Source organism: Antechinus flavipes, chromosome 4, assembly GCF_016432865.1.
Source record: "Antechinus flavipes isolate AdamAnt ecotype Samford, QLD, Australia chromosome 4, AdamAnt_v2, whole genome shotgun sequence".
NCBI classification, from domain to species: domain Eukaryota; kingdom Metazoa; phylum Chordata; class Mammalia; order Dasyuromorphia; family Dasyuridae; genus Antechinus; species Antechinus flavipes.
In genome coordinates, this window is record NC_067401.1 from 242,551,053 (window position 1) to 242,571,104 (window position 20,052).

Below are 20,052 nucleotides of genomic sequence, written 5' to 3' on the forward strand. Positions count from 1 at the left end.
CTTTGGTTTTTATTGGTTGGTTTTTTCATAAAACCAACTCTTACTTTTATTTATTAGTTCAATAGGTTTTTTTACTTTCAATGTTATTAATTTCTCCTTTTAATTTTAGAATTTCAAGTTTAGTAATTGATTGGGGGTTTTTAATTTGGTCTTTTTCTAACTTTTTAAGTTCCAGGCCCAATTCATTGATCTTCTCTTTCTCTATTTTATTCAAGTAAGCCTCTAAAGATATAAAATTTCCCCTTATTTCTGCTTTGGCTACATCCCACAAATTTTGGTATGATGTCTCACTGTTGTCATTATCTTGAGTGAAATTATTAATTGTGTCTATAATTTGCTGTTTTACCCAATCATTCTTTAAGATGAGATTATTTAGTTTCCAATTACTTTTAGGTCTATTTACACTTAACTTTTTGTGGAATATAGTTTTTATTGCATTGAGATCTGAAAAGAAAGCATTTACTATTTCTGCCTTCCTGCATTTAATTTTGAGGTCTTTATGTCCTAATATATGGTCAATTTTTGTGTAGGTTCCATGAACTGCTGAGAAGAAAGTATACTTCTTTCTGTCACCATTCAGTTTTCTCCAGAGATCTATCATAACTAATTTTTCTAATATTCTATTTACCTCTTTAATTTCTTTCTTATTTGTTTTGTGATTTGATTTATCTAATTCTGAGAGTGCAAGATTTAGATCTCCCACTATAATAGTTTTGCTGTCTATTTCTTCCCGCAACTTTCTTAACTTCTCCTTTAGGAAATTAGATGCTATACCACTTGGTGCATATATGTTTAATATTGATATTGCTTCATTGTCTATAGTACCTTTTAGCAAGATATAATTTCCTTCCTTATCTCTTTTAATTAGACCAGTTTTTGCTTTTGCTTGATCTGAGATAACGATGGCTACCCCTGCTTTTTTTCCTTCACCTGAAGCATAATAGATTCTGCTGCAGCCTTTTACCTTTACTCTGTATGTATCTGCTTGTTTTAAATGTGTTTCCTGTAAACAACATATTGTAGGGTTCTGACTTTGATCCAGTTTGCTATCCACCTCCACTTTATGGGAGAGTTCATCCCATTCACATTTACAGTTAAAATTACTAATTCTGTATTTCCTGCCATCCTAATATCCCCATATTATGCTTTTTTTTTTCTTGTCCTCTTTCTCTCCCTTTCCCTAGTATTAACTTATTGGTCCTCCTTGTATCATATAGCTCTCCCTCTTTGGGATCCCTCCTTTCTCCCTTTGAATCCCTTCCCCTTTCTTGTACCCTTCCCTTATTACTCTTTTTCCTTTTCCTTTTCCTCTCCCACTTTTTAATGAGGTGAGAGAAGATTATCTGTAAAACAAATATGTTAATTATTTCATCTTTGAGCCAACTCTGATGAGAGTAGGATTCACATAATGTTTCTCTCCCTCTCTAAGTTCCTCAGATATGATAGGTTTCCTTTGCCTCAATGTCACATGTAGTTTCACTCTTTTTATCTCCCTTTTCCCTTTTTCTGACTCTATCCCCTTTCTACTTCCCTTTCTTATGATATATGAGTAAAATGAAATTATACATGTGGTTTTTATGTATATCCACAACAGAAATGCAATTCTCAAGAGTTCCTTTTACCTTTTTCTACTTCTCTTGAGTCCTCTGGTTGGAAATCAAATTTTTTGTTTAAGGCTGGTTTTTTCCTTAGAAACAAATGGAATTCCTCTGTTTCATTAAATGTCTATCTTCTTCCATGGGAAAAAAAAATGCTCAGCTTAGCTGGATAGTTTATTCTTGGCTGCATTCCCAATTCTTTTGCCTTTTGGAATATCAGATACCAGGCTCTTCGATCCTTTAATGTTGAGGCAGCCAGATCTTGAGTGACCCTTATTGTGGCACCTTGGTATTTGAATTGTTTTCTCCTGGCTGCTTGTCATATTTTTTCTTTAGTCTGAAAATTCTGAAATTTGTCCACATACCTCGGAGTCTTTATTTTAGGGTCTTTTTCAGAAGGTGTTTGATGAATTCTTTCAATGTCTATTTTACCTTCTGGTTCTATTACTTCTGGACTTCTCTTCGATGATTTCCTGTAAAATATTATCTAGGCTCTTTTTTTCATCATAATTTTCGGGTAGTCCAATGATCCTTTCCTAGATCTATTTTTCAGGTCTGTTGTTTTTCCAAGTAAATATTTCACATTTTTTTCCCAATCTTTCCTTTTTTTTTTTTTTTTTTTTTTTGGTTTTGTTTGACTGATTCTTGATGTCTCAATGAATCAATTATTTCTATTTGTTCAGTTCTGATTTTTAATGAGTTATTTTCTTCATTAGCTTTTTTAAATTCTTTTTGTCTATGTTCAATTGAGTTTTTAAATGAGTTGTTTTGCTCTATGGAGTTTTTTTCCATTTCACTAATTTTTTTTTTTTTAAGTGAGTTATTTTCTTTTTCCAGTTCACAAATTCTGTGTCCCTGCACTTCTTGGGAGATTTTTACCTTTTCCAATTTACATTTCAGGAAGTTGTTGTTCTCTTGCATAGCTTCTCTTTCTTTTCCCCATTTTTCTTCTAGTTCTCTTTTAAGGTTTTTAATAGTCTCTTCTAGGAGACTATTTTGTTTTGGGGACCAACAATTGTCTGGAGACTGTCTGCTATTAGTCTCTTCAGGGTTGAAAAGCGGCTCTCTTTCTGTATAGAAACTATCAATCATCTTTTTGATATTTTTATTCATATTTTAAAGCCTGTTGGTTCTACCTTCAAGGCCAGGAGGTTACCAGCTTCCTCTGCAGAGCAGTGATAGCTGTATGGATGGGTAGCTGTCTTGCCAGCTGGCTACAAAAAGCAGCGAGGTACTGGAGTTCTCTGAGAAAGAGTTCCCCATCCAGAAGTAACTCAGGCCTGCAAGGCCAAGCTGGGAAAGTGCCCTGCAAAGAACCCCCACTGTGTGTGATAATGACTTCCCTGGGGCTAGATGCTGAGCAGTGAGAGTTTCACTACCCCAAGCCAAATCCCGCCCTGGGGCTATGGATATTAGCATCTGAGCAGTGAATGACCCTGCAGGGACTGGAAGTGTCTCTGCTCCAGAAGCACAGTCCTGCTGGGGAGGTTCTATTGCTCCAGGAGGAGCCCCCTCTCTGTGCAGATTAGAGGCTTCCCCAGGCTGTGCTCCCTTGCCGTGCAGATTTGTAATTGCCCCCACAAAAGCCCCAAACTGCAGGATGTAGCTCCAGGGCTATGTTACGGTCTGCCTGAGTCACTTCGGGTTTGGATGTTTAAAGCCAGATCTTGTTAGGTTCTGGTGTTTTTTAGAGTACGCTCTGTTTTAGGCTTTAATTTCTTTGCCAGTTTACTGCTTTGTAGTCAAGGCAGAGCAGTTAGCCTATAGCAGAGTCATCTCTATAACTTCTCTAGCCAGAGAGATCACCCCCCCACCCCTGGTCTGCTCAGGATGCTAGTCTCTTCCTGCCTGCACTGGTCTGTTCCTGGGGCTGGTAAATTGTAATGCTTCTAATCTTCATGATTTTAGCAGTGAAGAACTATTTTTGAGGCTGAATTCAATAGTTGGTTGAGGGGATGAAAGGAGCTTAGAAAGTTGTGTGTGCCTTCTCAGCCATCTTGGCTCTGCCCCCTGCTAGTCATTTCTTACAGAACAATAATATTCCATAACATTCATACATCACAATTTGCCTAACTATTCTCCAATTGATGGGCATCCATTCAATTTCCTGTTTCTAGCCACTACAAAAAGAGCTGCCACAAACATTTTGGCACATATAGTTCCCTTTCCCTTTAATATATCTTTGGGATATAAGCTCAGTACCCATACTATTTCTAAAAAAACAAAAAAATAAAACTGAGATGAGGGAAATCACAATAGGGAAACTAGAAGTAATAGTACTACTAGCTAACAGCTATATAATGCCCACTTTATTTTATGCATGTACCAAGTGTTTTCCAAGTATTATCTTACTTAATCCTCATAACAATTTTAGGAAATAGGTGCTATTATGATTCTCATTTTGATAATGATCTCAGCTAAAAGAAGTGAGACATATAGAAGTTAAATTATTTGCCCAGGATCATACAATTAATAGATGTGTAAAGGTGGATTTGAATTCAGGTCTTTCTGACTCCTGTCTATTGTGCCACCAGTAACTTAGGAGTCATAGCAAACTTTCTGACATATTTCTCATATTGCACTGCTAATGCCATGTGTTGCAGTATGTATTGGTTTAGTAGGAGAAATCTTGTCAAGTATTCATAGAATTTCTCTTCCTCTTCATTTGAACAACACATACAAGGATAAATGTAAAGGACAATAATACTTAACTCTGGGCAGTCACATCATTTGTAGATGCCCTCTTTACTCTGTAATCTTTACATTGCCAGTCGCTTCTAATTTCCAGGGTGTCAGAAAATCCTCTGGACACTGACCTTTGCAGTGTCAACTAACTCTAACCTGATTCATCTCTTCTGAGGCCTTCAGAGGTCTCTGGCTACAATTTCTTGAATCATAGTTTAATAACTAATAGTGTGCTCAAGAACAGCCATGTGAAAACTTAAAGTTTTTATTATATTTTGCTCATATAATGCCCTGACCTGTTAACTCCCAAGTGAACACCAGGTTTGCAAGAGACCCACATTCAAGCTCCTTACCTTTCTTGGCTATCTATCCACTTGGTTCAGGTACCCTAGGATAAAAAGAATGAATTCCTGCTGCAATGGACTTAAGAAGTTTTGAGGTCACATGCACAGCCAATCAGAGAGGGAACCATCTCCCATTAAGAAGCTATCTCAGTATGACTAAGGTCCAGCTCATGAGGCAGTCTCTGTCCACAGAAATTACTTCCAGGCCGCTCAATAACCTCCCATTTGCACTGGGCTTGACCCATTTGTAAAAAGACCCTAACAGATAAAGATTTCAAATATCTTCACTCTTGCCTATTTGCAAGTACATATGAACGCAACATTGAAAATTTCTTGTTTCTGGTTTCTGTGCACATAATAAAATCAATTTTGTCAACTCCTTTCTTTTGCTGTACAAGAAATACCTGTGATCCATTCTGTTTCTCTTTTTCTTTTTCTCTTATTTATGTCAAAAATGTCAAGATTAGCTGATCTAGCCATATGCTCATTTTTGTCAATGGAAAAGGATCTCGTATTTGGAGTATTAAAAAGCTAAATTGATTTAAAAACTAGGTCCTTCTTAGCATTGTCCACCCATATTTTTACCATTCTGCCACAATCTCTTTGTAGAAATAGATTGTTAACCACTTAGGGTCATCGACAATTTTCTTTTTTATTTCATAAGTTTCTATGGACAAAGAACTCATCAAATAGAGAGCCTATGGTTGATGAGTCTGATGAGTATGATATGTGCTGGTTATTTAAAACAAACTTCAGTAGATGGGCTGGTTCTCAGAAAGCAGACTATATCTGTTGAGATCATGGCCTTTCACACCACAGTGAAACATCAAAATTTTATAGAGAAAAATAAATATTAAGACAAATAAAATTCTTAATTATTAAATGCTTTCTTTAAAATACTTTCACATGTTTTGTGTTGAGCTGTAATTTCCCTACATTGATCCAAGTGCTTTTCAAGATGAATATATTTTCTTTGACCCTATATGATGTCAAAATATGAAATACCATGACCATAGATATATAAAAATAAATTATATTTTTTCAGGGTGTTTGTGTGTTTATGTTGTAATATTTAATTTGTTAAAATTCATTCCTTTCATAATATATATACTATAAAACTATAAAAAATTTGATAGATACTAACTGGGGAAACCCATTGTTTGAGTCTTAATGTCATCTTCTATTTTACCCTCACTTTACCAAATTCCTGCAAGCCTCACAGTTTTTGGTTTTCTAACTATACTTTGCATGTATGTGAATTTATTTGAGTTTATATAATCCTCCTAAGTTATGATTCTTTGGATAAAAACTATCAACACGTATTCAAGTAATATTGAACAAGTTCATTTAGTGGGAATAACATGACGAGATGTCATAGCCTGAGTGGTAGTACACTGCTTTCTCTCTTTTAAAGTATGGTTTTGCAAGAAAAATTTTTTTTCTTTTAAAATAGCCCTTTTACTTAGAAGAGACAGTGGTTTAATTGGAGGACTTATAATGAATTCTCAGGTCATTTAAAACCATTATGAGATAAGCATTAATATTTAATTGTAGGGATTACAGTGATTTGTGTTTCAATTAAGACTACTCTGATAAAAGTATTAGGCATGTATTTTAATGATTTGGTCACCAGTGCTACTATCTGAGAATTTATTATATGTACTGGTTATTTAAAACAGACTTCAGTAGAAACAGATTTGTTTTTTGGGAAGGAATAGGATTTCTCTAGAATGAAGGATATAGAAACCAAGTGGAAACATATTTTCTCTTCTGCACATGGTTTCTATACTTGGCCCATTTTGATTGAGATGTTATAGTTCCCAGATTTATATTATTTGAAATTATGGACATTGGATCAAATCCTCATGTTGGAAAATGCTTAAAGGTGACATCAAATGAACACACAATTTGAACAACATACAATTCTTACACAGGTTGGGATAACCAAAGGCAAAACATTTCCCTGTAAAATGTTGTAAATGTGCTACATTTCAACACAAGCCCCCTAAAGTATAATAACATTTAGGAATGTTTTTAAAATTTTTGGAAGTGTTATTTCTAAGATACCTTGTCTAGTTTTTCCTTTATGATAAATCATGAGGAAAATATAATCTCTAGTCTGTTAAAAATTATGTCAATAACTCCTTTCTGATGGTTGAGAAGCAGGGATTTCCCCTCAAGTAGAATGTTTAAAGTTCCTTTAGTAATTATCCCAGTGTGATTTTTGATGAGAGAAGCTTTATTTTTGCACACTATTCTTCTCAAATTAGTCAAAATGAGACCAAGGAAAAATGCTACTAGCCATATATACATGTGAGGAAGTTAACCCTCCCTATCCTCCCAAAAACACTCAGTTTTTGTGCTATATTTCTTTGTAGTGGCAATATTGTCTTAGTCATTAATGTGCAGGCCTCTTAGCCAGAAAGAACTGGGTTTAAATTATATCCTGACACTTATTCCTTATGTTGTCCTGGGTAAGTCACTTTATTATATGCATTTTATGTAATAGGGATATTTTGAAGATTTAACTGTAATCACAGATTATTTGAAGATTATCTTTAATAGAATTTCCACCCAGGAATTTCCCACACTGATGAAATGACATATTTTTAAAAAACAATTCTTGTTATTAAATATGCAGTCTACTTTTTGGATTGTAGTGATAGCTGCTTTTGGTGAAGGTAATAGTCATTTTATTACTTAAGTTCTCCATTTCATCAGGCTATACCTTGCGAAGAAGGGATTTAAATTTTAAGCATTGCATCTCCATTGAAGTAATAATATCAGTTATTTGTTTGCTTTTATATTTCAAATTGTATATGTTTACTCCCCCACTTCAGCTACTCCCAACATACTCATTTGTTAGGCGTGGGTAATGAAGGTCATACTAGGTTTGTAGAATTTGAAAATTGGTTCCATACCATTTTCCATTTTAAGGATGCATTTAGGTGGAAACTTTGGCACAGAAATGCATTCCAGGAATGGTCTTTCTAGGAATCTCAGGAACAAGCTGATAACAATAGAATCCATGTAAGCAAACAGATCTCATTTCCCTTCCTTCCACTCCACCACCAGATAATAATGTATTTTTAAAAAATTATAAATGTTGTCTTCATTTGGAATCATCTTAGATGAGTATGCTCAGCTTAGATATTAACTTTGTGCCTCATTTCCAAAATATATAGAGAACTGACTCAAATTTATAAGAAATCAAGCCATTCTCCAATTGATAAATGGTCAAAGGATATGAACAGACAATTTTCAGAGGATGAAATTGAAACTATTACCACTCATATGAAAGAGTGTTCCAAATCATTATTGATCAGAGAAATGCAAATTAAGACAACTCTGAGATACCACTACACACCTGTCAGATTGGCCAAGATGACAGGAAAAAATAATGATGAATGTTGGAGGGGATGCGGGAAAACTGGGACACTAATGCATTGTTGGTGGAGTTGTGAACGAATCCAACCATTCTGGAGAGCAATCTGGAATTATGCCCAAAAATTATCAAATTGTGCATACCCTTTGATCCAGCAGTGTTTCTATTGGGCTTATATCCCAAAGAAATACTAAAGAAGGGAAAGGGACCTGTATGTGCCAAAATGTTTGTAGCAGCCCTCTTTGTAGTGGCCAGAAACTGGAAAATGAATGGATGCCCATCAATTGGAGAATGGCTGGGTAAATTGTGGTATATGAATGTTATGGAATATTATTGTTCTGTAAGAAATGACCAGCAGGATGAATACAGAGAGGACTGGCAAGACTTACATGAACTGATGCTAAGTGAAATGAGCAGAACCAGGAGATCATTATACACTTCGACAACGATATTGTATGAGGACATATTTTGATGGAAGTGGATTTCTTTGACAAAGAGACCTGAGTTTCAATTGATAAATGACGGACAAAAGCAGCTACACTCAAAGAAAGAACACTGGGAAACGAATGTGAACTATCTGCATTTTTGTTTTTCTTCCCGGGTTATTTATACCTTCTGAATCCAATTCTCCCTATGCAACAAGAGAACTGTTTGGTTCTGCAAACATATATTGTATCTAGGATATACTGCAACATATCCAACATATAAAGGACTGCTTGCCATCTAGGGGAGGGGGTGGAGGGAGGGAGGGGAAAAAAATCGGAATAGAAACGAGTGTCAATATAAAGTAATTATTAAATAAAAAATTAAAAAAAAAAGATATTAACTTTGTTCCCTACCAGTGACTTATACCTATAAATTTTTCACATATTGGAGGATGATGAGATTAAATATAACTAATGTTAATCTAAAATTTGGTTATTCCCTCACTTTAAATCACCAAGGAAAGAGATATTCAGTATGACAGTGATTAATGTGTGTGTAGTGGGCTAAAGTTCATCATCTTCCTTGGCCTATGTATAGTGGAAAGAAAAAAAAAAAACTTGCTGAAGTCCTGTGAAGAGATCAGGAAAATTAATCTGCATATTTTCCATTGAGTTTGCAATTGAGGGTTAATCTTGGATTTGCTTTTTATAGTTCTACTGGCAGAAGGTTTTTGGAAAAGAAGCATGGACAACTCCTTTAGCTGGGTTAACCACAATTTTTCTTTGTCTCCACCAGCTTTTGGCCACTGACTTTTTGTTTCCTGCCAAAGGAACCCATCATTCAGGACCTCATGGATTGTTTAAGATTATTTAGTGCAAATGCCTTATATTACATATTAAAAAGCTGAGATCCAAAGTCTTCAAGTGAATTTCTCAATGTCATATGACAAATTAATTGCAGAACCTGAATTATATTTAGATGCCTAGGTTCCTATTTCAATACCACTTCTTATCTCAATTTTATAGGTGAAGAAACAGCCAAACAGAGTTGAGTGACACTTTGAATGCCTAGTGTCCTTAAAATCTCAATTCAAGTGCCTTCGTCTACATAAGGCTTTTCCTAATCATTCTGACTCATCTACCTTTCTTTAGAAATGTATCTTTTATTGACATTTAATGTATATTTTCTGTATACGTATACATGTACATGTTCTTGCTCTTAATAGAAAGTAAACATTATAAAGGCAGAGTTACATTTCTGTTTTTGCATTCCCAGGATTTAATGAAGAGCTTGCCTTACTGTAGATTCTTTTTTTTTTAAATTAAAAATAATAATAGCTTTTTATTTTTCAAAATACATGCAAAGATAGTTTTCTTTTCTTTTTTTTTCCCAAATAGTTATTTTGCTGTATAAAAAGAATCAGACTTTGAAATAGTGTACAATGAGCCTGTGAAGGAAATCAAAAATGCAGGCGGACAAAAATAGAGGGATTGGGAATTCTATGTAGTGATTCATAGTCATCTCCCAGAGTTCTTTCCCTGGGTGTAGCTGATTCAGTTCATTACTGCTCTATTGGAACTGATTTAGTTCATTTCATTGTTGAAGTGGGCCATGTCCATCAGAATTGATCACCAATAGTATTGTTGTTGAAGTAAATAATGATCTTCTGGTCCTGCTCATTTCACTCAGCATCAGTTCATGTAAGTCTCTCCAGGCCTTTCTGAAATCATCCTGTTGGTCATTTCTTACCAAACAATAATATTCCATAATATTCATATACCACAATTTTTTCAGCCATTCTCCAATTGATGGGCATCCACTCAGTTTCCAGTTTCTGGCCACTACAAAGAGGGCTGCCACAAACATTTTGGCACATACAGGTCCCTTTCTCTTCTTTAAAATCTTTTTGGGGTATAAGCCCAGTAGTAACATTGCTGGGTCAAAGGGTGTGCACAGTTTGATAGCTTTTTGAGTATAGTTCCAATTGTTCTGCAGAATGGCTGGATGTGTTCACAATTCCACCAACAATGTATCACTTACTGTAGATTCTTAATAAATGCTTAATAATAGTTAACATTTATATAGTACCTACTATGTGCCAGACACGATACTGCTTTACAATTATTACCCCATTTGATTCTTACAAGAATCCTGAGGTATGTAATATTATTATCCCCATTTTCCAGATGAGAAAATATAGGCAGAGTTGAGTGTCTAGTGCAGGTTCATATAACGAGTAAATGTCTGGGTTTATTGATTTGTCCATGATGACATAAGCTATTTTCTGAGGACAGGTTTGAACTTAGGAAGATTGTGGTGTTCTCTTCTTTTTTATAATATGAGATGGTTCTCTGGGAGCAGGTTTCTTGGGGAGGTTTTCTGGAGGCAGCCTCAGTTTCAGTTCAGAGTAGTAATCACTTCAAATGCAGCCAGCTGATAAAATCCAAATGTTTATTTTCTCCTTCCAAGTCTTTCTTTCCTTGGGGCCGGAAAGCTTTCTTAGAGGCCTATCTCCCTCCTTGGTTCTAAGAGCTCTTGCAGTTTGTCTGCCAGCTTCAGCTTCTAGCTCAACTCCAACCCCTGGCAATCTTCCGAACTGACCTCTCACTCTGTCAATCTTCTGAAGTGACTTCTGGCTCTAGCTAAACTCTGACTTGTGGCTTCTTCTGAACTTTCTGTCTGTCTGACTGACTGACTGAAGCTCTTTTTATGCTCTCTCAAAGGTTGACTCCTCCTCCGAGAGTGGGATTATGGGAGGTGTGAATTCACAAAGTTACAAAGTTAACTTTGTGTATCTCCCGTACTTGTGAACTCCAATGTGTGAGCTCTAATGTATGACCTCTAATGTGTAAACTCTTAAAGGTGCAAACCCAAGCACACAAGCATTGCTTCCATCAATTTCCCTTAGTATTTGTTTCAAGTTCTGGCCCATAACATCTCCCTATAGGATCAGATCAATCATACTGAACCATGCTAAATTAGATAATTATTATCTCTATCAATTCTAATAACTTAACACTTTGTAAGGATTCCAACAGAAGATGACTTCCCAAAACACTATATAAATATCAGCTATTATTACATGAAGAATATTTGAAGGTGGTTGATTTAAGGCAAAATATTGAGCATATATTTTGATATATTAATAATGTATACCTTATCATTCACACTGTACTATCAAAAGATGTGCAATGTATGGTACTCTCTTGGTCATATTAAAGTTTTCTTCCATCCTGTTATCCTGAAATGTTCTTCTAACCTCTATGATGTTTTAATATCATTATGAAGTTGCCTCAATAGTATCAAATAGGTAAAAATTTCTAATGAAAATAATTTTTTAGAGTTATTTCCCCACCAAAAAAATGAGAAGTATACTAAATGAAAACATTTAATAATCAGTTGTTAAAGAAATAATTTAATTCAGATTTTCTGAGTAAATCATGGAAGACCACAATCTCCAATGAATTCATATTGGAAATGACTCAAAAGGCAATGGAAAGATGGGGGAGCAAATGGTTCAGTGGAAAGAATAACAGATTTGGCGTCAGAGGACCTTTATAATTCTGGCTCTGCCTCTTATTTCTCAAACAATCTTGGGCCAGTTACTTTACATGGGTGGATGAGAACAATTTGTTTCAAGGGCCATAAAGGTATTGAAGCAGAAGCCATGGAGTGCTTAGAGCTTGGTTAAACATCAAAGATGCCTAGGTATCCATTGTATCCTGGACCATTGCTGCTTGCCCTGACTTGTTTTGCCACTGAATTGCGATAATTCTAGAAAAGAGAGTGAATCTGACAACTTTTTGTGATTCTGCCTCTCTTAAAGTCATGTACAAGTCAAAATATCTTTGTTCCTCCTCGAAAAAGGATGAACAGAAACTTTACTCCATTGAATCTTATTTCTTTGTCCATAAAAAAGGAGGGATTTTGATGACCTACACTAAATCTCCACTGCTAAATATATGATCCTATTATGCAGGATAAAGATGAAGAACTTATATTTTCATTGATGATTTGTGCAAAATTGAAAGCATAAATTATACTATCAAGGACACAGACATCTGGAAAATAAGATAGGTTCATTATTCAAAAAGAATGAGAGAAAATCTAAGTGTAGGATTGAATATAGAGTTAGGAAACCCTGAGTTCAAATCCTGCTTCTAATAATTACTAGCTATATAATAATAGGTAGTCAGTTAATTTCCCATAGCCTAAGTTTTTTCATCTTTGATAAAGAGTATAACTATGGTATCTACTTGACAAAGTTATCATGAAGTTTGCATGAGAGTACATTTAAAATGCATTATAAACTTTTAAGTGGTATGCATATGTATTTGCTAACTATTATAACAGAAAAAAAAAACACAAAACTCTAGCCTTGGAATTCAAATCTACAAAATTTCAAAGTATTATAGAAAGATTTCTAATATAAATGCTTAGTTTGTATGATTTTTTTTTTCAAATAGATTGACCAGTAAGAAATGCACAGCATTAGATGATATTAATGGAGTCTGATATGCACCTGTGGAATAGGAACTCACATCAATGAAAAATGGAGCCATGAAAATGACAACACATGGTCATGTTGCATGTACTTATATATGTGCACATAAATATGAACTTGTCTTCAAGAAGGATTAACCGGTTGACTAAATCTTTGAAGCTGCCACAAATCCCTGGGCCCCTATACTCTTGTATAACCTGTGTAAACATGTTAGATTGAGACACTTAAATTTCATCTGGTGGTAGAATGTTGCAAGGCAATAAAACCCATAATCTACCCTTGGACCCCTATGACCTACCATAAAAATCCTATGGACCACATTCTTCTGTATACACCCTGGTAAGTTATTTATAGTGTATTATTATAAATGGTTGCCCTTTTGTGCTTTCAGAGAGAGATTGGGCATTTGGTGGCTGCTGATTAATTTTCCTTACATGTGATACCTGAGTAGGGAAGTGCTAACTAGGATTTATTCTCCCCTTTTATAAAAAAAGCCATGGTCACAATGGAGAGACAACTTGCTCTGCTGTGAAGATAACAAGACTTAGAGATCTTCACACACTGAGGAATAAATGAGAAGAGAATTTGGTACAATCATGTTATATCAAACCTATGGGCAACTTCCTAAATCATCTTTGATAGTTATCCCTTTTCTTACTCCTCCCCTAGATCTAGAGAGCCTGTGGAGATTAACCACCTTTGGAAACTGAAAGTTATACTTCAGACATTTCCTAGATATATGATTCTAGAAAATATATTTTATTTCTCCTAGACTTGGTTTTCTCATTCATAAAATGAGAGAGTTGGATTAAATGACCTTTAATATTTTTCCCAGCTCTCAGTATGTCCTCTGATCCTTTTTCCTTCATTACTCATGCTTTCTCATACATCTCTCTGCCCCTATATGTTTTGTTTTAACTCTGTGTTGGAATTCTTCACTTTCTTGTGTATCATGGACTGTGTTGACTCTTTGATAACATCTATGAAGCCTTTCTCAAAATAATGTTTTTGAAATACATAAAATAAAATACATAGTAATACAAAAGAAATCAAATTTATTTACAGTTATATATGTATATATGTATACATATATGCATCACATATTACATATATTATATACATATTTATAGGTATGTGTGTTTACACACATACACACACAGATTCACTCAGTGTCTTGTTGAATCAGTTTAAATTTTGTTAAATGAGTTTAAAAGTGACAAAATAGAAAGTTGTTGCTTTTTGCATTACTAGCTTGACTGATATTTTTGTGACATTTCCTTTAAGTTCAATCACTACTATTAAGAACTGAGATACTATATTTTTATTAAAAATCAAATTGGTAAAATAAAGCAATACTTTAAATCCTCCCTCTCCCCATCAGATGTAGTAAGTACATTATACAATTCCAAAACATTATTTTTTTCCCATCCTGCTAGTATTACTTTTTGGAACATTTTTAAAAATTTGAATTGTATAATTTTCATTCAAATACCAGGATATTATTCCTGTAAAGGCTAAGCTTCAGTTCCCTTAATATTGGAAAAATAAAATATGAGCTAAGAAATTCACAATCCTTTTCTTTTTTCTGCTTTTCAACCACACTCTGCCTTTTTATGATGTGAACATCTCTGAAAATAGTTCCTAAGGCTTTTGGAATGGACCACTATGTTTCTATTTCTGAAATGCCTCATGGAGCTATACCATCAACTTCCCCTCTATCCTCCAAACCATTTCTTGTTTTTCTAATAAGACTGTAACATCGACTCTTCTCCCTCCCCGCCCAGTCCATCTTCATCTCCAAATTGAATTATGTATTTAGAAGCATACGAAAAAGCTGGCATGGAAGTGGATTTTTTTTTCAGTATTTATACTTGATTTATTCTTTTTAAGTTCAATAATATGTACCAGTACACCCTAGGAGCTCTGGTGGAGAGCATACCTTCTTTCTCAAATCTCTGAAAAAGCCTAGTTTATGCAGTTCAGCTAATGGTAACTTTCCACCATCATAGGAATATTCCTTGCTATAGGATATCCAGGAAAACTTGCCTGAAAATCAATATGCCAAAGAAAATTGGCTATGGAAATTGAGTATGGGATGAGATGTTATCTCTAAAGTACTTACACAGTGCCTGGCACATATTAGATACTATATTAATGCTTATTCCTCCCTTTCCTCTCTCTTCACTCAGTCATCACCCTGTTCCAGACTCTTTTCTTGGTTGGATTATTGGAATAGCTTCCTAATTCATATTTCTGCCCTGTTTTATTCTCCATACCCCTTCTTAAGTGATTTTTTTCCCCTTTCCAAGCACAGATCTAATTGTATCATTACTCCAGTGGCTCTAAAGTCTTATAATTAAAATGTATCTTAAGCACCATCTGGTCCAATACTCTAATTTTACAGCTGAGAAACTGTAATTTTACAGTTGCTAAATTGCTTGATCAAGATGATTTACTCATTGAAAAAACAGAAACTTGATCCTTGTCCCCCAATTTCCTAGTTAAATGATTCTTCTACTCTATCATGTTCTTAAAATTATATGTGATAAAGTCAATTTATTGCATGTAGTACAATGGATGTAGATCAATAGGATCACAGATTTAGAATAAGGAAAAAACCATAATGATTACTTAATCTAGTCCCCTCCTTTTACAAATAAACTAAAACCCAGAGAATTTAAGAAACTTGCTCAGATATATTAATCTAGAAAACATGTGCACTGGACCTCAACCTTAATGCAATACTTTGGGAGAATATACAATGAGAACACTTTCTAGGTAAAGCAACATTATGATTAAATCACTTTTAAATTTTGTTGGTTAAGTAAACATACTGAATTCTTTAGTAAAAAAGTGTTATACCATGTTTCCCCGAAAATAAGCCCTCCCCTTACTGTGTAAGATTCCTCTAAAATGAGCCCTCCCCCAAAACTAAGCCCTCTTGAGATTGCTACTGTGGTGAAGGTGATCCCCTGTACATTACGATACCCTCTGTATGCACCGTCCTCCCCCCAACCCCTACCCCCAGTGAAATGCATGCTGCGCTCCGAGCTGCATCCAATCAGAGCTGCAGCAGTGAGCGAGTCATCCTGTTCTTCCCCAGTGATTTGCTTGCTGGCGCCATTGAGAGCAGTGCCGTGGAGGAGAGCTGAGGCAGGACAACATAAAAACCTGGTATGTAAGCGGGAGTGAGGGGGCATGATGGAGGATAAAAGGGGCATGATGGAGGATAAAAGAAGAACTCAGGGGGCATCATGGAGGATAAAAGGAACACTCAGGAAGCATGATGGGGTTAAAACATTATTGAATAAAGGTACTTTTTTTTGTTCACATTTACCTGTTTATTAAAATTGCTGTCAATGTTCATTAAAATAAGCCCTCCCCTGAAAATAAGCCCTTTGGTGGTTTTCTGTCCAAAAAAATAATAAGACAGTGTCTTATTATTGGGGAAACATGGTAAGTGATTAAAACTAAAGTAATAAGGAGTTCTGAAAGGAATTAAATATCCCTTCCCCATGATGTCAGGGGCCTGATGTTAAAGGAAAAGTTAAAGAAACTTAAGTATCAGGAATATGGAAAGTCAACTAGTCCTTCCCCATGATAGCATAAGCCTATCTTACATTTATAGTACTAAAAGTGAGAATAGAATCCCAGATTATATTACTACAAGGGATAAAAGCCAAAAGTCGATAGAAATAATGGTTGTCATGAGGAATTAAGGAGTTCACATCAAGAGCTCTAAAGGCTGTGACAACTATATATGACAATATAAAGTCACACATTTGGTGCAGTAAAATAAGTGTCAGTAATAACCACAGATAAAATTCTGACAGAAAATGCAAAATCAAGGAAATATAGAAAGAGCAAAGCAAATAGTGAGATGTAGAAACTGCTTTTCTCTGAGGTTTTCAACCATACCCAGGCTATTGGAACTTTGTTGATATTGAAAGTTTTGTAGGACCTGTGGCTGACTTTTTGATAAGGTACAGGGAGAAAGGAAAAAAAAATGACACTCATTAGGAGATGGGTTGTAATTATTTTATTAGTATCATTATTGTTGATTGGGATAAGATACACGTCCTTTAAGTGTTCTTTACATACATTTCAAAAATACCAGAATGTTTAAAATGATATCATCTTTATGTTTTCAAGTATCTGAAAAGCCTTAAGGAGACTGAAATGAGATAATTTCAAATGCTGCCAGGAATTGAGTCTTTGGTGGGACTGAATCATTATTAAATTACTAGAGAGGAAACTTCAAAGCTTGAACCCAGTCTGTATGAGCTCAACAGCTTAATTTTCAGTCTTAGGCTATAGAGTTTCATGATAACATATGGCTCATTAGATTTCATAAGTAATTTTAAAATTTAGTAATACCATTTTAAACTATCAATTGAACATCTTCTGTATGTTTTGTCTGATAACTCAACATGTTCAAATCTAAATTTTATTGCTTTCCTTTAAAAAACTACCCTTCACTATAACTTCTTAATATTGAATGATGGGATCACAATCCTCTGCATTCTTGGATTCAACACATTAAAATACTCATGGACTCTCCCTGTTCCCTCACATCTTTCCCTTCATTTAATCTTTTATTAAATACCATGATTCTACTTTATTAGAAGAATGGAAAGATAAGAAGGGGCCAGATTATGAAGAATTTCAATAAATTAAAATACATCTTTTGTATTATTTCCTCTATTCCAACTTTTATAACTCTTATTCAGGTTCTTAACACCAATTTGTTGACATGGTGTAACTTTTTTTTTTAATGCATTATTCTTATCATACCCTTCAAAACCTTCAGTATCTCTCTATTACCTACTTAAACATAAATCTCCTTATCCTTGCATTAAAGACTTTTTACAATCCCAACTTACCTTTCCAGATTTATTTTACAATATACTTTCCCACATATTCTGTATTCAAGCTTAACTTTCCCCTTCATTGGCTTTCATTAATATCTTCTCTATTCATTTTCATATCTTTGTTCACACCATTTCCCATAACTAAAATATACTATTTCCTCACTTGCCCACATATCTGCCTATTAAATCATTCCCTTACTTCAGAGCTCATACCAACTCTAACCACTTCAAAGAAGTCTTTCCTAATCTTCCTAGTTCTTGGTGATTTCACTGTCTTATAATTTTTCATCTGTTCCTTGCTTCTTTCAACCCCCATTAAAATTGTACTTTCTACCACATCTCCTATAATGCTAGTAACTATCTGCTCCCTTTAATATTGTTAGGGAATTTATATAGTTATATGGTTAGGAATTTATATGGCATCTACTATGTGCCTGGCATTTTTCATAAATACTATTTTACTTGATCCTACAACAACCCTGTAACATAGGTGATATTATTATCCATATTCTACAGCTAACAAAAATAAAACAGAGGATAAGTGATTTGCAACTGGTATCTATACATCTAGTAAATATCTAAAATCAGATTTAAACTTAAGTCTTCTTGATTCTATTCACTGTATCTTCTACCTCATCCTTTGAGGTACTTAGGGGAAGTAATTTTAAAGTTCAAGGTAAATGTTTGGTCATTATTCTTTAATGGGCAAATAAGTTCCTTAAGCTCTAATGTAATAATTGACCCAATTCCCACACAATATTGATATGGTTTAGCTTCTAGGGAAATATAGTGGTGGCTTTGGGGTCACCTGAATTGGGGCTTCTGTTCTGGCAATCTATCTGATTCCAAAGTTCTCTGGTTGCCTCCCACCCTTCTCTCTCCTCCCCCAACCTAGGAATGCTATTGTTCTGACAATCTGCCTGATACCAGAGACCACTCTTCAATTCTGGCCTCAGGATAGTCCCACAGATCCAACTTCTGAGACCATAGTGAATAAGATGACTTCTCAATTCATTGCTGACTGGTAATCTTGTTAGGGAGAAGCAAATTCTGAGACTACTCCTTCCTATGAGCCATAGAATTAGTATATCTAAGGTAGAAGCTGGATAAATGCCTCTCCCTGCTTCTATTTCTTTGCTGTATTTCCTTAGAATTCAAGCTTGCTTTTACAATTACTTTCAATAAACTTTGCCCTTTGACTGTGTTCAAGGCTGCAAATTCTTTTGAGACACCATTCCCAACCTCAATAATACCAGTACTACAATAAGTACATATGGTTAATTTAAAAAAAAAAAAAAGTTCTCTAAGTCAATAGCAAAATGGAAATTAGAGAAAATATACACAGAAGAATCCATATTGAATACTCAAATAGTGAAGAAGCTCTCTCATTAGGAGCTTGATATCTCTTAAATCTAATCCAAAGAGAAAATTCCCTTAAATCTTAATTGTAGCAAGCTAGAAACTACTAGATCCTCTCATACAGACTTCTCAGAGTTTTTTCTCTCCTATGCACTGAATTATTTATGTGTATGTTTTAATCCCCTGTTCAGTGGCCAAAGACTTAAATAAAGGTTTAAAAGTGGGGAAGAAAACTTATTTTGCTCTGTAGATCACTGACATGTAAATGTTCTCAATTTGGGTTTCAAAGTATGAATTGAATTATAGTCAGACCTCAGTGTGCGTGTTAAATTGATCTGAATTTCAATTTTCAATTGAGTGAAGTTATCTGTTATTTTATATGATATGATATTGTAATGTTTGGGCTAGCTTTCTGGAGGTCCTCTGGAAGGGCCTTGGTCTCAGCCGGATAGATACCATGAAAATGAACAAGAATAGAGTTCAAAGTCTTTATTGTCTCTTACACAGTCTGTCTATCATAGTCTGACCCAGTCTCAGTCTAACTCAGTCTCCTCCAGCAGTCTGCCATTCTGCCAGTCTCAACCAGTCTCCCTCTGAGTCTGACTTTGTCCCCAGTTTAAATATCCTCTTACAATTACATCATTACAGTATACTGAGTAGGTGTAAACCAGAAAACCATTACATCACCATACTAAGTACTAAGTAGATATGTGAACTAGAGAACCATTATCTCATTAATTCCATTGAGTTAACACCTTTTCAAGTATACTTTTCCAGAGTTCCAGCTCTCTACATGAAATGGTATTATGTTATATTATATTATATTACATTATATTATATATTATCTATTATAGATTGAGGGAATAGAAGTGGTTGTTAC